Source organism: Curcuma longa, chromosome 14 (assembly GCF_044706935.1).
Source record: "Curcuma longa cultivar G26 ecotype Majalengka, Jawa Barat chromosome 14, ITB_CL_G26_1.1, whole genome shotgun sequence".
NCBI lineage: Eukaryota > Viridiplantae > Streptophyta > Magnoliopsida > Zingiberales > Zingiberaceae > Curcuma > Curcuma longa.
In genome coordinates, this window is record NC_133874.1 from 8,988,432 (window position 1) to 8,997,327 (window position 8,896).

Consider the following 8,896-nt stretch of genomic DNA (forward strand, 5'->3'; position numbering starts at 1 on the left):
TGAAACTTGTTGGGAATCATGACGTCTCTAGAGAGGGATAAAGAGTGATTCACTATTTTATTGTTCAATCGATTGTGTGTTTGTCTATAAAAAGTTAATGTGCATTAGAATATAAAGATAAAACACAAGCACATAACATTTTGATTTTACGTGGTTCGAAATCTCTGATTCCTACTCCATGATCTAGAGTCCCAGTGGTAACATTGCTATCTCTCTTTGTCAGAGACCTTTTAAAGACGAAGAAATTTCTTACAAGACTTGTTCTTATAAGGAAAATACAAAAATAAAGATGAAAATGAATATAATATAAATAAGTATTTTACATAAGAAATCTTTATTTTGTTCGTGTTGTGATTGTTTTAGAATACCTCTTGAAGGTCTGGAATACATTAGTATTTCCCTTCAAAATCTCCAAGAATCGATATCTAAAATCCTTCACGAAATCTTCTTTTATAAGATTGCTATCATGACTGAAACCACCTAACAGTCGATTGTTTGTCACCATCAATTGATTATTTTTTAAAAAAATTTACAGAACGACTCTTTCAACTTAACATTAACTATAATAATTGACTACTGCAGCTTATTAGTCGACTATTGCATCAATAATAGAGTTCTCAAATTGACTCAGAAACTTTTTGTTCGATCTAATAGTGTCATCAATTAATTAATCATCTCCATCAATGGATTGATGATGATTGATCAAGTTGATCGACCGAGTTTCAGACATTCTATTTGCTCCAACAATGTCATCAATTGACTTGATGAACCACATCAGTCGATTAATGACACCGTAAACCCCTTAAAATCTCTTAAAGTCTAAATTCATGATTTAGGAGTTCATCAGTCCATTGTTATCCCATAGCAGTTGACTGATATTTTTGTTTCAGCCTTACCAAGGTTGAATAATTACTTTGTCTAGTTTCTGATTGACATCAACCTAACAATATTTGTTTTATTAGATCAATCCTGATCTGTCAAGACTTTCTTTACTTAGCATCTGATCAAGCTTGACCTGTAAGAACTTCACTATTATCTAGCATCCGATCAACCTTAACTTGTCAGAACTTCACCATTACCTAGCACCCGGTCAATCTTGACCTATTAGACTTTTAGTCTCGCGTCTAATATCTGATTCTCCATGACCTATCAGGACTTCACTTCTTGTACTTAATATTTGATCTTTTATGACCTATTAGGACTTTCACTTATATATGTCTAACATTCAATCCTCCGTTATCTGCTAGGACTTCCACTATTGTCAAGTGTTTAGTTAACCTTGACTCACTTTGACCTCACCATTGCTAACTCTCTTGTTGGACTTTTTCAAGTGTCCAAGTAATCATGACTCACTTAGACTTCTCTACTGTCAAGTATCTGATTAAATTTGACATACTTGACTTTTCGCTCAACCAATAAATATTGGATCGCTCTTAGTCGATCTTGATCCGAGATTAATTGAATTAACAACTTTCTTCTAATAATCTTTTTTTACTTTGACGTCTCGCTCAACCATCAAACATATTAATTTAACTTGAACTAATTCAAATTTAACCTTGATTAGAGATTAATTGCACTAATAAAACTCACCATTTTTTGAATTAGATGGTCTATATCTGGTAGCTAGAGGTCAATCAAAATTAATGCACCTGAACTAATATAGAAGAGACAGAGTTTGATCAATTATGAATACAATCATTGTCTCTAGAAGCATGTAAAGTCATATGGATAAGGTCGAAGCTCTAATTATGAGATGAAGATAAATATAATAGAATTTTTATTTATTTTATTTATAAGACAAGAATTTTTATATTAAACTTTGTAGAAATTATATAAATTCAAATTTTATAAAATTAAAATTAATAATTAATGTTGAGATATTATATATATTTTCTATATAATTTTAATTTATAAAATCTTTCAAAAAATTATATAAATATGTTTTAATATTGATTTCATAAATATATATTTATTAAATTAAAATAAGATATATAAAATCTAACGTTATAAAATTTTTTATAAAATTTAAATTTTAGATTTTAGGAAAACAATAAAATTAAAATTTTTTATTACTTGCGTATAAATTTATATTTTATAAAATCAAATTAAATTTTAGAAAGTGATGGACAAATTATTACTTGCAAGATAAAGTCATTATATCTTAGGAGATAATTGTCATATTCTGTGAACATCATGTGTGGGATAAATTTATCTTAAAGTGATAAAGTCCAACTCTAACTTGATTTCGCTAAATGATGTTATACTTTCATTCTGTCCATGCTCAAATTACACTGTATCTTCATTAGCTCTAACATATATAAACCCTAATGCAACCTATCAAAATACTCTCTAGCCTTTAGGATAAATATCTCTACATGATAAACTCTACATACAAGCTACATTCTATCGAGATGATCAATATAACTAAAACAAATCTAAGATTATTATTGGTGCAATCGACCTCTGGTCAAGGTTGATCAAGTTGACTCAAGTTGAGATTTCGATATTTGATCAATATGTTAGGTGGTAAAGTGAGACACTAGGTTAGTCATGGTTAATCAAATATTCGATAATTAGAAGTCTAATATGAAGTTGGCATAAAATGAACAATATAAATGAGTCATGGTTGATCGAACACTTGATGATTGAAAGTCCAACAGGAAAGTCCAAGTGGGTCATGGCTGGCCGGATATTTGACGATCGAAAGTCTAACACATAATTGACAAAAGAAGAAAGCCCAAGTGAGTCACGGTTGATCGAACATTTGACGGTCTAGTAGGGAGTGACATTAGTCATGAAGTCCCGGCCATATAAGATTGGCCAGATTCCAAGTAACGGTGAAGTCTCAATAGGTCAAGATTGACCGGATGCTAGATAACGAAGAAGTCCCCACAGGTCAAGGTTGATTGGATGCTAGGTAACAAGAAAGTCCTAGTAAGTCAAGATTGATCGGATGTTAGACAACAAGGAAATACTAACAAAGTAAACTTCTGAAAGCCATAACTTTTGACTCGATATCAAAATGAGACGATCTAAGTTGCTAAACGGAGCTTGTTCATAGATCTATATTTTTATTCAATATCAGTGCACTAATATTATATGTATCAGTCAATTGATTTTGATCAGAACTAAATAAAAGCAACTTAATTCAATTGATCAAGATCATCAGTCCACTGGTGTTGTTTCAGAAGCGAATAGAAAAAAATCAATTTGATTAATCAGGGTCATCAATCGATTGGTATTGTTTTAAAAGTGAACAAAATATAGTCGATTCTACTGGTCGCTCGATCAGTCTAGTCGATTGATATTTGAAAAATGAATAAAATTAAATACGATTTCAAAAGGTTCAGTGGTCATTCAACAACAAAAATAGGCAGAACACATATCAACCGACTGATAGGTAAGATCAGTCGATTGATAGGCGAAAATCAATCCCGACCTAAAACCTTTAAAAGAAAGGCTTTAAGGAGATTTTCGACACTAATTTTGGGGAGTTTGAGGATGAAGTGTTGTTGTTTTTCCAAACCAACAATTCGAACCAACAATAAGCATCCAAAACAAAGGCTGTAAACGTGTTTGTTTCTATTTCTTTTGATTTCATTTGTATTTTTATATTTGCTTATATTTGTTGTAAGAAGAACTTGTAAGAGGCTTCTCCACCTCTGCAAGGTATCCGAAAAGGAGTTTATAGTAAAGGGAGATCACTAGGAGTAAGCCTTGGATTAGTCACCTAAGAGGTGGATATCAAGTAAATCTCAGAGTTGTGTTTGTGGTCACAAGTTTGAGTCAAGATTTTGCTATGCATTCAAACAACGAGCCCACAATCAAGACAAGAAGGGATTGGAGCTATATATTCACCCTCCTCTAGCTAGCAAGATTTTAACAAGTCGTATCAGAGTCAGGCCGCTCCTCATCAGACTAACAGCCAGAAGGAGCACAAAGTTAGAGGAAAAAGAAGAAGGTGTGAGTTTGAGCTCTTCGATAACAAGTCATCCGATTGACCATCGAAAGAAGTCAATATTAAAGGGAGCTCAGATTTTAGAATGGATTCCCGAATGGATTCAAATACAGCATCCACATGGCTCTCTCAACAATTTTAAAGGCCCTAGGCAGGACAAAATATTTAGGGCTTTAATATTTTTTAAAAAATAATTATTTTTTTAAAAAATAAATATTACTTTTAAAAAATAAATATTATTTTTTAAAAAATAAATATTATTTTTTTAAAAAATAATTTTTTAATAAAAAATATTATTAAAGATATTTAATTTTATTAATAAATTTTAAAAGGACAACTCGGTGCATTGTAAAAGGTTGTTTTAACAACTAAAAGTCGTGACTACTAGGTCACACAGTAGTAATTTTACCGTTGTACTGAGCCTCACTTTTTTATTAGTAAATTTAAAAAATAAAATATTTTTTTGCTAAACTTTCAACTATAATTTGTTAAAAAATAATATATTTATCAAATAAATATTTTTAATTAACTAAATAAAGTTAAAATTTTTCAATAAAATATTAAAAATACTATCTAAATTTGATAAAAGAGTGATCAATTATTATAATACTGTTAATATACATTTTACTTGATGAAAATTTCATGTATAGGACTATCCTTTTATCAATTTTAACTTCGATAAATTATTGATCAAATTTATTTAGTCAAAAATATTTAGTTTGTAATTTTTTTTAACATCGATAACAAATTATATAAAAAGAGAGAGGGTGCATAATAATTTATGGAGAAGTAAGGGCACAATAATAATGGTATAAAATTGATGATGAAAAAGAAGAAAGACAAGAAAAAAAATTTTAGAAAGAAATAATCTAGTACAATATTAAATATATTTTGAATTTTTAAAGTATTTTTATAAAAAATATCAATTAGTATGATTAAAAAAGTATGTTTAATTTATTAGACAAGCCCAGTAAATCAAATTTTGATCAATTAAAAATTAAAAATTACTGACCAAATTTTAACTAGAAAAGAAATAAAAAATTACTAGTAAAATCTATCTTTTACGGTAAAAAATTTAAATTATCTACCAAATTTAATTATGACTAGTAAAAAAATAAAAAATTATCAATACTATATTTTGGTCATTAAAAAAATTAAAAATTACATGCCAAATCTATGACCAGTCAAAATAAAAAATTCTTGTCAAGCCGAATTTGGCTTGTAAAAATTTTAAAATTATAGGCCCAATTTAATTTTGACCTATAAAAAATTAAAAATTATCGATCAAAATCTAACTTCGACTAATAAAAAATTAAAAATTACTAGTCAAATCTAATTTGACTAGTAAAAAATTAAAATTATCGATCAAAATAAATCTAAATTAAAATTTATTTTAGCTTATAATTTTAAATATTTACTAGACAAACTCATACATATGCTTCTAAAATAATTTAATAATTATATTATTATTTATATATATATATATATATATATATATATATATATATAATTTGAAGCCCCAAGTGAAATAGAGGCCCCAAGCATAGGCCTTAGTGGCTTATACCTTGAGCTGGTCTTGGACATCTAAGTACTTCCACCATTTGTTTTAAGAGGTTTTGATCATTGGGAATCAAGAATGAAGTATTTCTTGAAGATGGTAGAGCAATGGTTTGGTCTAATGGAAGAATTTGAAGCTCAGAGAGATGCAAAAGAAAAACTTCTACGAAAGAGCAAATGGACTAAGAAGCAAGTCAAAAATTCAAGGTAAAGAATAAGGTAATCAAAATTTTAGTTAATTTGATCCCTAACAATGTTTTGGGTAGAATAGGTGAATATCAAGATGCTAAAGGATTGTGGATGAAGCTAATAAAGTTTCATGAAGATTCAATCACAATGCAAAGTAAAGACGAGTCCAAGGAGGGAGATTCATCGGCTCGAGAATCGAAAAACTTGAAAATCAAGAGGCACTCAATTTCCAAGATGGAGGATGAACTTGAAGAAGCATCTACCTTAAGAGTTGACGGAGAGGATAAATCAGCAACATTGGAACAAGATGAACCCTCAACATTCGGAGCCGATGAAAATGAAGCACATGCAACTCCTACGATTGAAGAAGGTATCACAATTTCAACTATCAAAAATAAAGATCATATAATATGTTTTGAGTGTAGAAAAAAGAGACATTATAAGAGCAAGTATCCCAAATTGACAAAGAAGAAGGTTCAAGTGACATAAGAGGCAAAGGAGAAGCCAAAGGAGGTTCATACCTTGATACACAATGGCAACAACACATTGTGTGCTTTTCATGCAATCAACGAGTGCACTATTGGAACCAATGCCCAAGCGGGAGGCACCAAAGTAAGGACCAACGAGGAAACTCAAATCAAGGGGAGCTTCTAGGAGCAAACCTAAGGTATTATTTCATAATGCATTTTCCTTATATCATGATAACGAGAATGTTAGAAATAGGTTTTATCATCTTTGTGTCAATTATCATAAAAATAGAAATTATGATAGACCTAAGGAAAGTGTTAGATCACATCATGCTAGAGAAACCTTACCTAAAGATAGGAAGGTAGAAAATAATCTAGGCAAGAACTCTAAGCAATTTAGATATATGCCTAGAAAAAGGAAAATCTAAGGAAATCATGAAAAATCAAGGATAAATGCTTTAGAGGTTGAAAATCAAGTTTTGAGGTCAAAACTTGATCAATTAGAAAAGATCCTTACTAAAATAACGAATGAGATTAAAGGCCACAAGAAGCAAAACCTAGGTTTAGGTAAACAAGAATCATCTAAGGGAAAAAAAGATTTGGGATGCAAACCTAAGTCCAAGGAAAGTATGTCTTCATACCATAGAGTTCCATATAATTATGAAACTAACTCTAGATCTAGGAGTCAAGTCAAGATTACAAGGGAGGTTATCTCTAATGTTGACCTTGAAAAGACTAGCATGACTAAAGCTTCTAAGAAGCCTAGGAGAGTCATTAGGAGTGTATCTAGAGAGATTATCTCTAATGAGTATCTAGTACACCCAAGGAATTCCAATAGGTATTAGGTTTCTAAGAGTATGATCTCTTCACACTAAATGGGCATATGATGTGTCAACCTTAATTGGAAGGGTAGTTAACTTAACCATAGTAAAGTTGATATTTTAGGATATTTTCAAGGTATTGTGATATTTTGAGAATGAAGATTTAAATCTTATTCTTGAGCATTTTATAGTGTGTCAATAAAAATTAAAGTCTTGAGATTGTTCAAAATTGATACAAATATGATAGAATCATAAAGTATGTCGAGTATGGGTTTTTAGCACATTTGAGAGAGATAAGTTGCTTATGTCAAATTGTGTATTTGGAATAAAGATTACTTGAAACACTTATATTAAAACTCTAGGTATTTTTATTAGCATGTCATACTTGTCATGTTATGTGTGACATATCATATGTCATGACATTAGTTGACATCGCACGTAAGATGATCAGACCTAGAATGTCTAGATAGAAATGCATGATCCCTTAGGTTTAGGGAAACACTAATTTTACATTTCACAAAAATCATAAGATGACTTGTGTGTGTCTTGAGACACATTAGATTCAAGTGAGATGTTAGGATGATGAACTAAGTTCAAGATATAATTTGATATATCAAACTGCGCTTTAGTTTTATTAAAACAAATTGATTTTGTGTTGACCAATCATGGAGAAAGCTAATGTGCAAGTCATGTGCATTTATTCCATAGATCATGGTTAAAATTAGCTTTAAAAGCTATTTCAAAATTATTTTAAAAAACTTTGGTGAAGTCTAATTATTGATAGGAATCACCATTGATTAGGTTGATACAAAGTTAGAGGAAAACATTAAAGTTTTTAATAATTTTTTAACTTTGCATCATTCTTTAAAAATAAGATATATTTTCATATAAAATTATTTTTTCCTAATAGTATTTGACATAAATAATGTCTATATAAAATTTCATGATTTTTTAAAAATTGTAGAATTACTTATGCATTTCTAAAATTGATTTGAAATTGAGGTGTAATTTTTCAAACTATCAATCGACTGATGTAGAGTATCAGTCGACTAATTTCTATATTTTTGACTAGAATACATTTGTTTAAGTCATTTAAGCTCACTCCTACTTATCTTAGCTATCCCTAAACCTGATATGTTTGGATAAACATTCAAAGGTAATTTTCTTGATGAAAAAGAGAAAGGGAAGTTAAAAGGAGAAGAAATGGAATTGAGAGAGAGCTTTAGATTCAAGATTAAATCTTTAACCTCCTAACTTAGATTTTAAAATTTTCTAAAGGTTTAGAAACTCCAAATCATTGTTGGTGCAATGACTGAAGTTGAAGCATGCTTTAAGAGGGGAGGTCTTCCTTAAAGGCATAATTTTGATATGAAAGGCGGAGAATGCAAGAATTTAAGGATGAGTGAACAAATCGAGGATTGTGTGCTAAGGTTGAGTATTGAAGATAATGGAAGGTAGGGAACCTCCATTGTAATGTTAGAAGTTAGGAATGGAAGTAGAGAATGGATTTTGAAAGTCAATTTTGATATGTGCCAAATGGGGAGAATGAAGGATTCAAAATAGAAAACTTTCATTCATGCCTTAGCATGAGAAGTAGGATGTTGGGCTAATAGTTTAACCTAACTTAAATATATTATCAAACATCAAAAAGGAGGAGATTGTTGTTGCAATCGACCTCTGATTAAGGTTGACCAAGTTGACCAAGCTCGAGTTGACTCGAATTGAGATTTTGATATTTAATCAATATATTAGGTGGTAAAGTGAGACGCCAAGTAGGTCATGGTTGACCAAATATTGGTGATTGGATATCCAATATGAAGTTGGCATGAGACGAAAAATCTAAGTAGGACATGGTTAGCCAGATACTTGGTTATTGGAAGTATAATAGGGAGTTTGCAAGTTGG